The sequence below is a fragment of the Mus caroli genome, chromosome 6, assembly GCF_900094665.2.
Source record: "Mus caroli chromosome 6, CAROLI_EIJ_v1.1, whole genome shotgun sequence".
In the NCBI taxonomy this organism is placed as follows: domain Eukaryota; kingdom Metazoa; phylum Chordata; class Mammalia; order Rodentia; family Muridae; genus Mus; species Mus caroli.
Window position 1 is genome coordinate 134,456,365 of NC_034575.1, and position 10,722 is coordinate 134,467,086.

The following is a 10,722-nucleotide window of genomic DNA, read 5'->3' on the forward strand; positions in this document are numbered from 1 at the left end:
ACAGTGACACACCCATTCCAACCAGGTCACACCTATTCCAACAAGGCCACACCTTCAGATGGTGCCACTCCCTGGTCCAAGGATATACAAACCATCACAGTACCTGAACCCAATATTTGATGTTATGACTCCTGCCCATTATACAAGGAATTTTGTTGTGTCCTCAAAAGCAGTAAGTTTGACGGCATTAATGTGGTCTTGGACAAAACCTGAGATGAAATTTACCATGCAAGGTATAATAACCAAGAGAAACAGAACTATGGACCCAATCAGACAAGAGTGATACGACAAGAGTGGGAAGGGGCTGGCCTGCAGCTGAGGAGGGGCTGAAGCATGCCTAATCCCCTAGACTTTCTCATCTTGAAAGACACAGGAGTTTGGTTGCTCCCCAGCCTCGCTCTGTCACCAACAGACCCCAGGGAGGGCCGGAAACATTCCTGGGTGAACTTCTTTTCTCTATCATCTTATAAGGTATCCTCCTGTTGGCCCCTGCTGCTCCAAATCATGCATATGAAGCACCCTCCATGTTCCTGCCCCAGCTAATAACAAACAACCACATGGGCCCAACAGACCATTCTTCATGGGATATAAGCATCCTCTAGCCTATCCTAGTAAATGAGCTGTTTAGCCACAGGGACCAGCTGAAGAGACTCAAAGCAGTTTGGGTCATTCACTCTGTCCCTTTCTCTCTGTAAGAGATTCTCCTTAACTTTGGAGAGCGTGTCCCTAACAACCTCTGGACGGCTAGTATAAAATCAACATTTCTCTCCCAGGGCTGTGCAGAACTCTCTTGACTTAAAAACAACAGATCTAAGTCATGCCAGTTCTGGAGGGCCATTTCAGCCAATGAATCAACTTGGGCTTCCAGAAAGGAGATGGAAGAATGTAAGCTGGAGATGTCTCTGTCTGCCTGCTCACTTCCAAGCCTCAGATTCAGATCCCAGCTATCAAGGCTACTGTTCCCAAGGCAGCCGAGCCAGCTATCCTTGTCCCAATTAGCACAGGCACTAGGATGGGAGCCGCTCTTCTAGGTCTTGCCCCATATGTGCCCAAGTGTTGTTGTTGTTTTTTTAGATTTATTTATTTATTATATGTAAGTACACTGTGGCTGTCTTCAGACACTCCAGAAGAGGGCGCCAGATCTCATTGCGGATGGTTGTGAGCCACCATGTGGTTGCTGGGATTTGAACTCTGGACCTTCAGAAGAGCAGTCGGGTGCTCTTAACCACTGAGCCATCTCACCAGCCCAGTGTCCAAGTGTTATCTGTAGGCTTTCCTAGAGTAATATAAAACCTGGGAGACAATATGTACAAGGACATATATTTCACATGATTCGGTATCTTGGAAATGGTCCAGGGACAAACTAGGGGTAATTCCGTAGGGACAAGCAAACCAGGTGGATTTTCCTGTTGCTAACAGGTGTCAGAGCTTAGGTTCCATTTGGTGGGGCTGTGTGTAAGTGTCATTACAAATGGCAGAGTAGGGGGAAGTTTATAGCAAGTATTTGTCAGACTTGAAACGGGTGCCTGCCCCTTTTGAGTTCCTCTAATGTCCGTGTTGTTTCTCATGGACAAAGAGCAGAGGAGTAATCAAGGTAGAAGGATCCTCCTGCATTGCTGATCCAATATAGGATATGGAACGGGGGCTGCGGACCTAACCAGAGCCAACAATCCCTGTTCAAGTTAGGGTTTGTGGCATTTAAATACCTATGGGTGGCATTAATGAATCTAATAGGGTCCCTTTGATAAAAACTAGATATGGTATGTGTTGGGGAGTCTGGTCCCTCGAGTAGGGGAGGAGTAAGAGATGGGGGGCTCTAAGGAGTCATGAGAATTTGTGTCTATGTGACCTCAGTTGTGGGAGCTTTGGCTTGGTGTCTTTTTTTTTTTTTTTTTTTTTTTTTTTTTTTTGGTTTTTTTGAGACAGGGTTTTTCTGTATAGCCCTCGCTGTCCTGGAACTCACTTTGTAGACCAGACTGCCTCGAACTCAGAAATCCACCTGCCTCTGCCTCCCGAGTGCTGGGATTAAAGGTGTGCGCCACCACACCCGGCTTGGTTTGGTGTCTTAACAGGTGAAGATAGATGCTAGATGATAAAATGCATGTCTGGGTCCTTGCTGCTAACCCATTCTTGGAGGCCCAATGTACAGTCGCCATGCCATTCACGGGCAGGAACCTTCCCCGTCTTTTAAGGGCAATAGTAACCAGGTTACAGGCCTGGGTTACTTTATAGGTCTTATTTTTTCAATTTTTCTATTTATGAAGCTTTCTGTGACTCCTGGGTCCCATCCCTGTGCCCAAGTCACACAGAACCAAAAAGAGCAATAGAACTCTTTCTGTGTCCTGACATTTGGGGGTCTTGGACCCCTTTTGCAGGACATAAACAAAATTTCTGCGAACAAGAATGTTGTTGTTCTTGAACCTGGCTGGCCTGGCAGCCTGTTTTCCAGTTAGTCACCCTTAGTTGTTGCTTGCCATAATGAGCCCTTGAGGAAATATGGGTGGCTTGACCCATGATCTGGCCAAAGTTTACCTAAGTCCATTTTGAACTTTGGGGCTGTGTGGATGTCAGTTTGGGAAGCCATTGCAATGATTCTTCCAGTGTTAGTCTCAGTGGGTTTCCACTGTTAAATGGTATATATCAGTAAGGGGAACAGGATGACCAAGGGAAAAGCCAGCATAGGGGAAAGCCAAATTAGACAGATACATCTTACCTTTAGTGGGCATCCACATCAGCTCTTGCAACTCGGACTGGTTTCATACGAGAATGGTAGATCCAGGATGGGACGCTGTCCACCTTCACAGTCATTGGAATGTTCAGGATCACAGTGTGGGGGCCTTTCCAACAGGGTCCCAGCATCTCCTTCTGGTGGGGCCCTATCCACACTAAGTTCTCTGACTTGTGGGTGTGGGTTGTCAGCGGCAGCAATATATGGAGATATCGAGTAAGTGGGAAAAGGCTGCTTGGGCAGCTCGTAAAGTCTGAGCAGGTTTGAGCAAGGAGGAGTTTTTTTCTGCCACAGTCTCAGATTTGACCTTCCAGGATATGGAAGTGGCTCCCAAACACTATCTCATAGTGGGTAAGCCCTTCATGTAAGAGGAATTTCTGACCCAGAGCAAGGCAAAGTGGAGGAGTGCTATTCGGTTCTTGCCAATCTCTAAGGTTAGTTTAATCAAGGTCTCCTTCAGAGTCCAATTCATTTTCTCTACCAGACTTAAACTCTGGGATAATATGTGCAATGTAGTTTCCAAATTATCTTCAAGGTTTTAGATACCTCCTGTATAACCTGAGCCACAAATGCTGGGCCCTTGTCTGAGCCAGCAGCCTCTGGGACTCCACATCAAAGAATTATCTCATCTAAAACCTTCTTAGTCACCATTTGTGCCATTTCCTGCCTAGTCAGGAAGGCTTCCACCCATCCTGAAAGAGTGTCCACAAATCTAATAGAGATTTGTATGTGAGCTCCCAGGCCTTACCTCTGTGAAGTCCTCTTCCCAAAACATCCTGATGCTGTCTGTTCCCTTTTTCCACCTCCCCTGATTTCTGGGTGGGGTTCACTGAATGGCAGGCTAAACATTTGGGAACAATGTCTTGGAAAATTAGTTGTAAGGAAGAAATGAGGTTTCTCTAGAAAAGTGTAGATATCTTGGTGCAACCAAGGACACATGATGATGTTTTATTAGAGTCTAGCCCAGGGCCTAGGTTAGAATAACCCTGTTCTCTGCAGTGAATCTCCAGCCTTTCTTGACAGAGGTGTTAAGTAGCTTTTAGAACAGTTAGTCATCCTCTTCCAAATAGACGAATGTTTCAGGCGAGTGTGGAGCCAGAAGGGCTACTAATTCCATTATCAGCCACCCGTTGGCTGCCAGATTTACCCCCCTGTTGCCCTTGGCTTCCTTAGAGTTCACAATTTGGTGCCCTGGACAGTATATCATGAAAACCTCTTCAGGTCCCATAGGGCAGAGAGAAGATTTAGGGTCATTTCATCTCTGGTTTGTTTTTTTATCAACTTTTCCTCTGCCATTAAGAGACCTCTTTCCCTATATATGGTCCCACATACATGGAGGGTGGCAAATTCCTATTGGCTGTCTATGTAGATATCACTTTGTCTCTTCCTAAGTTCACAGCATGGGTCAGGGCCGTGGGATCAGCTTTTTGGGCAGATGTCCCAGGAGGGAGTGCCTGGGTCCAGAGAATTTCCTCCAGAGTTACCCCAGCTGCCACAGCCAGCTGTTGTCCTCCTTCATAAAGCTAGCAGCACTGCCTGTGAACATCTTCAAGTGAGGAGATTCCAACAGCACATCTGCTAGGTCAGATCACAATCCATGAAAGTGTGTGCAATTGTCTCTAAGCAGTCATGGAGGGGACCTTTGGTGGTGTCTGGAAGCAGTGATGTGGGTTTGAGGATTCCTGACTGGGCAAAGGTTATCCTGGACTGATTCGGTAAGAAAGCCTGGTAAAGCATTAGCCAAGCACTGGTAATCCATCTGTGGGGGGCTTTTTTATAACTCCTTGATGGCGTGGGGAGCTTTGATGACATGATTTTGTCCGCAAGTCAATTTATCTGAATCTTTGGTTAGCAATGCAGCAGCAGTGATAATTCTCAGACAAGAAGGCCAACCTCCAGCCACCAGATCTAATTTTTTGAACAAATAAGCTATTGGCCTACTCCATGGCCCCAGTCACTGAGTAAGCATCCCTTTGCCACCCCCTTTTTTTCTCATCCACAAGTAAGTGGAGAGGTTTGGAGATGTATGGCAAGGCCAAGTCCAGTGCTGAAGGGGCAGGGCGTGTTCTAGGCCCGTGAAAGCCTTTTTCTCTTTTTTCTGTCCAGAGGGGCTTACCTTCTGGCCTTTTTATGGCTTCATAAAATGCCCTTACCAGTTCCAGGAATCCAGGAATCCAATTGCTGTTCCTAGGAATTCTCGTTTCTGCTCCTTTGTGATGGGGGTGGGGGATCCCCAGAATTGCCTGTTAGGGGGACATTGACAGGAACCTCTTACCTTCAAACGCCAAGTAGGTGGCCTTCTGAGTATGAAACTGAACCGTCTTTGCAAAAACGTGATACCCCAGCGAATATAGGGTCTCAAGAAGTCAATCGATTGCATCTTTACTGTCTTTATGATTTGCTGCTGTGATCAGAAGGTCGTCTACATACTTTAGCAACCAAATTCGAGTAAAACTCTATCGGAACTCTCCCAAGTTCACATGTAGGGCCTCAGCAAAAACAAAAACAAAACAACAAAACAAACAAACAAACAAACAAACCCATGCTCAGTCCTCTCATTTACTTCCCAGAGATCCTGTGCTTGGCCATGCTCGTTCATGCCAGGTTTGTGAACTGGCAATAAGGGAATATTCCAGGGAACTGGCAAGAACTAGAATCCCAGCTTCCAGCAGACAGGCAATGTGTTTAGAGATGCCAGCCTTCACCTCGGCTGATATAGGATATTGTTTGACTAGAATGGGTCTGCCCAAGCCTTCAGTTTCACAATGACAGGTGCCAGATGTCTTGCCAGCCCCAGGTGGAGGGCAGGGGGCATTGATTCTGTCAAGACCTGGGGAAACTTCTACTGCCAATTTCTCAATAAGGAGATGATTTGATTCTAGGTTTTGCCTACTAGGGAAAGGAGGTATTCTCCCAAGACAGGATGGCACAAATGTCAGAGGGAAGGCTAGTTGGGAGTTCAATCGCAATTCCATCTTCCTGAAAAACAATTGGAGCCTTTAATTTATGGACTAGGTCTCTGCCCAACATGGGACATAGAGAGTCAGGGAGGACTATGAAGAAATGAGTGATGGTACCTTTTCTGAGGTCCACAGTTCTGTCACTGGTCCAGGGTATGATTTGGATCCAGTGGCACTCTAGACTACAGTCTGCCAGCTTGTCAGCAGTCTGTAAGGTTGTCATAGAACCAATAGTTGAGCCCCAGTGTCAATTCGGATATCCACAGGCTGTCTTTCTACTTTGAGGGTTACTGATGTTCAGTTGGGGCTTCCAGCTTGCCTCCCAAACCACATGGTCCGGTAAACTCCATTTCTCCTACTCTCTCCCCAACCCTGGCTGCTCAGAAAGCCTCTAAACAGAGAAAGGACCCCCAAAGCCCAGTTCCACATTCCTGAATTCCTGCCAGCTGTCACAACCTCCTTTCCTGAAGTCATCAGCCATCCAAATCCTCACCTTAGGTGACCATACCTTGGCACAAGCTCAGAGTGTGCCAGACCCGTCATTTTCTTTTGCCTACAATCCATTAAAAACTTCCCTGCATAGCCTGCATGAGACTTTTCCTGTCTTTTTCCAGAGGGTGGTGAACTTGCCGAGGAAACCTTGGGGCTAGTCTTCCTGTTTCAGTATTTATTCTTCCAATGACCCATCTCCTTGTGATAGGCACAGTGGTCTTTCTTTAAAAATGGCCAATCTTGGGCTGGAGGGATGGCTCAGTGATTAAGAGCACTGGCTGTTCTTCCAGTGGTCCTGAGTTCAATTCTCAGCAACCACATGGTGGCTCACAACCATCTGTAATGGGATCCAATGCCTCCTTCTGACAGCCACAGTGTATTCGTATAAAATAAATAAATAATTCTAGCTGTCTTGTTAGCTTGTGTATTTCTAAGTCATCATGGCTGTTGTTTCACCAATCTGGAGAGAATTTTTCTCTCAAATTCCTCCAGTCTCTGCAACTTCCTCCTAATGTCAAGGGCAGACTGGGTCACAAAGGTGATATTTATTGTCCATCAGTTCTCTGGAGCCTCTGGGTCAATAGGTAAATATGTGTAGTAAGTGTCTATGAGGTGATCCAAAAGGGCAATGGGTGATCCATTAGGCCCTGAACTACCTGACTGACCTTAGACAAATCTGTGAGCTGTCTAGCAGCTACCCAGAGACCTTCTAACAAAGTCTAGCAATAGACATGCAGGGACTCCTTGCCTCTGGAGTGTTTGGGTTTCAATCAGGTAGAACAATGGGAAGGTAGTTTCAATTACCCCAGGGCTAGTTCATGGATGCACATTATTGCTTAGAACCAGTTTTCTGCCTTCTTCTGGAAATCTTTGAAATGCTGTAAGATAGAATCTAAGGTAGATGAAACTCAGGAGCTTTGACCCAAGTAGAGAATGGGAAGTAGGCTGGTAAGAGGATTGTAAATAGAAATAAGATCTGACACAAATGAACAGGGCAATGAGAGACACTACAGCAAGCAGATAGTCAGATGGGTATGACATCTGCCAAAGGAATGATGGTCTCCAGACTTTGACAATAAATCCCAAACAAAATTCAGAACCAAGTGTTCCCCAGAGGGAATGAGTGAGGAGCCAGGACATGTCCCCACCTCCTCTGACCCTAGGTGCAGTGTTACACCCATCTCTTCTCCTCTTTTGGGTCTCAGAGAGGCGCCCCAAACCAGAACCAAACTTACTGGTGGGGATCTGCAAGATAGGTGTGAGAGCTCTGCTTCCTGGCCAGTGCACCAATCATTGGGTTCAGGGAGAAGCCAAGAAAACGCCCTTCAAAGACTGAGACTTAAAATGAAAAAAACTTTATTCTCTAAGTATGCAGGCAAGCTGGGGATCTGAACCATGTCCCAGAAGGGAAATTGTACAACGTATTTAAAGGATGAGACTAAGGTGGAGAGGGATGTAGGGAGGGATGGAACACTATCTAATCATATGTTGAGCAAAGGAGTTTTCATTGTGAATCTCCCCCGATGACGAGGGGCTGGCCAACCCCAGGAAGGGAGTAAATGTTGGTGATTGGCCCTTATCTGGGCCACCCGCTTTCAAGGTCTTTGACTTGGTAGTCAGGCCTCATCCTGGACATCTGGCCTGTAACTCAAAAATGATAAGGGATCAAAGAAGTGGGCAAGTTGCATGTAGTCAGTTAGGTCATGATGGGCAATCAGTTATATACATTTATGAATTGTGTACCTTAGTTTAGTTAATGTCAGCTTCTTTTTTTTTTTTTTATTCCTTACTGGTTTGGAATAAACAAGAAACATCTGGAACAACAGGATAGGAGTTGGTTCCTGGGCCTGGAACATGAACTCAGTTTGACCCTGCCAGCAAGGTGGAAAAGTTGTATGTTAGGTAAATGTCAAGATTAGTGTGGGCAACTAACAATACATGGGTTCCAATGAGGGCCGGAAGGAATGAGGAACAGAAGGAGATAGGGAGGGAAGGGAGATGGGTCACCCGATTAGATCCTCAACAACTCAATACAATAGAAAAGCTGAGTGAGGGCTGGAGAGATGGCTCAGTGGTTAAGAGCATTGACTGCTCTTCTAGAGTCCTGAGTTCAATTCCCAGCAACCTCATGGTGGCTCACAACCATCTGTAATGGGATCTGATGCCCTCTTCTGTCACAAGGTTTCTCTTTACAGTTCTGGTTGTCCCAGAACTCAATCTGTAGACCAGGTTGGCCTTGAACTTTGAGATCCACTTGCCTCTGTCTCCCAAGTGCTGGAAATTTTTCTACCATTGTAATAGAACCTTTCTGTAGATGGGTGAATTTCTCCTCTAGTTGGCCCTGCAAAGACAATAGAGCTCAGTGCAACAGAAGCCTATTGAGCAGTAGCAGACAGACAGACAGACAGACAGACAGGGGTGTGGAGAATAGATGACTGCCTGTTCATCCATTTTTTCTTATGTATATGTTTATGTTAAGATATGATGTTCAGTCCTGCTGGAGTGAACCTTACTATGTAGGTAAGAATGGGATTGAACTTCTGGTCCTCTGCCTTCTACATCCTGGGTGCTGGGATTACAGGTGTGCACCACAAAGTCAGGTTTGTGTGGCACACAAATAGTGGCAACAATTCTCTACTATTATATTCTTTTGTTTGTTTGTTTGTTTGTTTGTTTGTTTTTCGAGTCAGGGTTTCTCTGTGTAGCCCTGTCTGTCCTGGAACTCACTTTGTAGACCAGGCTGGCCTCGAACTCAGAAATCCGCCTGCCTCTGCCTCCTGAGTGCTGGGATTAAAGGCGTGCGCCACCACCATATTCTTGGCTGGCATGTAGGAACATGTATTTATGTATATATGCATACATATCCACCCTCCTGACTTCTGTGCAGTTCAGCAAGCCCTCTCCTAGCCCCAGATGGTTATCACATTCCAATCCAAGGGCGCTTTTATCCGTGTACATATCTAATTACTACACACAGTCCCAAGATAGGCTTTGAGTGACCTGCATTCCTCTGGGGCATTTCATTCTGTCTGATGACATTTACCTGACTGCAAGTGGAACCCTCCTCAAGATACCAAACATACAACAAAGGCGGCAAAAACAGAGTAACAATAGTTTAAAACAAACAAACAAAAAAGCTCTATTAAGAAGATATGTCAGCATGGGCCTACAGAGGCACCCCCTTTCCCCGTTCCACACCCATACATATCCCTAGCTTTCTTTTTTTTATAAAACACAACACTATCAAGTTAAGGACCCGCAGCTCCCTGTCCATATCTTGCAGTCTCCGGAATCCCCAATAGAGAGCTGTTTGACAGTGATGGTACTCTCCCTCCACACCTCACATGGTCTCCCTCCAGACACGTGAGCCCCCAATAAACTGACTGCTGTCTCGTGTGTACTCTTTTCCTCCCCTGAAAACACATGTATGTGCATGCACATGCACAAATATATGCATGTTTCTTTATGCATACATATATACATATTCAGCCACCTCCATTCCTGTACTTCCTGAAGTTTGACCATGTGACTAATAAAATCTATTTTCTGGGGGGAGAGGGTAGTGTATGCCTTTAATACTAGTCCTTGGAAGACAGAGGCAGGTGGATCTCGGTGAGTTTTGAGGCTACTCATCAAGTTACAGGTCACCCAAGCTAAACAGTGATGCCCTGTCTAAACAACAAAAACATCCATTTTCGCTCAGGCTGCTATTGTGTTCTCCCACCATCCCTTGCGGCATCCTAAAGACTTTTACTCCTGGTAGGAGCTCAGGGGGCTTGACTGACCACACAGCTTTCTTCTCCAGTCTTAGTCCAAACCCGGCTCGGTCTCAGCTGACTGCAGCCACCCAAGGCCTCTTCACCCCCTCACTCCTGGAGCAAGCTCCCCCTGCTTTCTGATGAGCTATGCCCTTCACGACTACTTAACTTAACCTTCACATTTTCCCTTAAGCCTCACATGGTCATCCTAACAACAACGTGTTCAATGGTATGGTCATCCTAACAACAACGTGTTCAATGGTGCTAATCTTTTTTTTTTCTTCCAGAAATATTTTAATAAAAATTGGCCTTTTCCAAGAAACACCCACTGCGTGTCCATCAGTAAAAGAGAACCGTAAAAAAATAGAAATTTTACCATATAGCTATGATTTAAAGAAAAAAATGCAGACCCTAGAGCACGTTAGCCAAGTCCGATATTCAACCAAATTTCTCTTCTGGCCCAGCAGGAACCCTGACAGACAGCAGAGCAGAGCGTGGTGCACAGAGCCACTGAGGTCACCGGCCTCACAGAAGCACCTTCCTCAACAGCATCCCAGTCTGGGGCGTGATTTTAGGATAAGGCAGAACAATATTAACACGACACATACACGTGATCAAAAAAATTCTACAGTTCCCCCACATACTCTGAATCTGAAAACAAATCTAGAATCTTTATTACTTTTCTTTAAACAATTGCCAGGACCGACCAGAATCAAAGATAAATAGAAGGCACAGTTTTGCTTGTTTTTTGTTATCAGATTTGGGGGTTTGTTTTCTTGTGGGA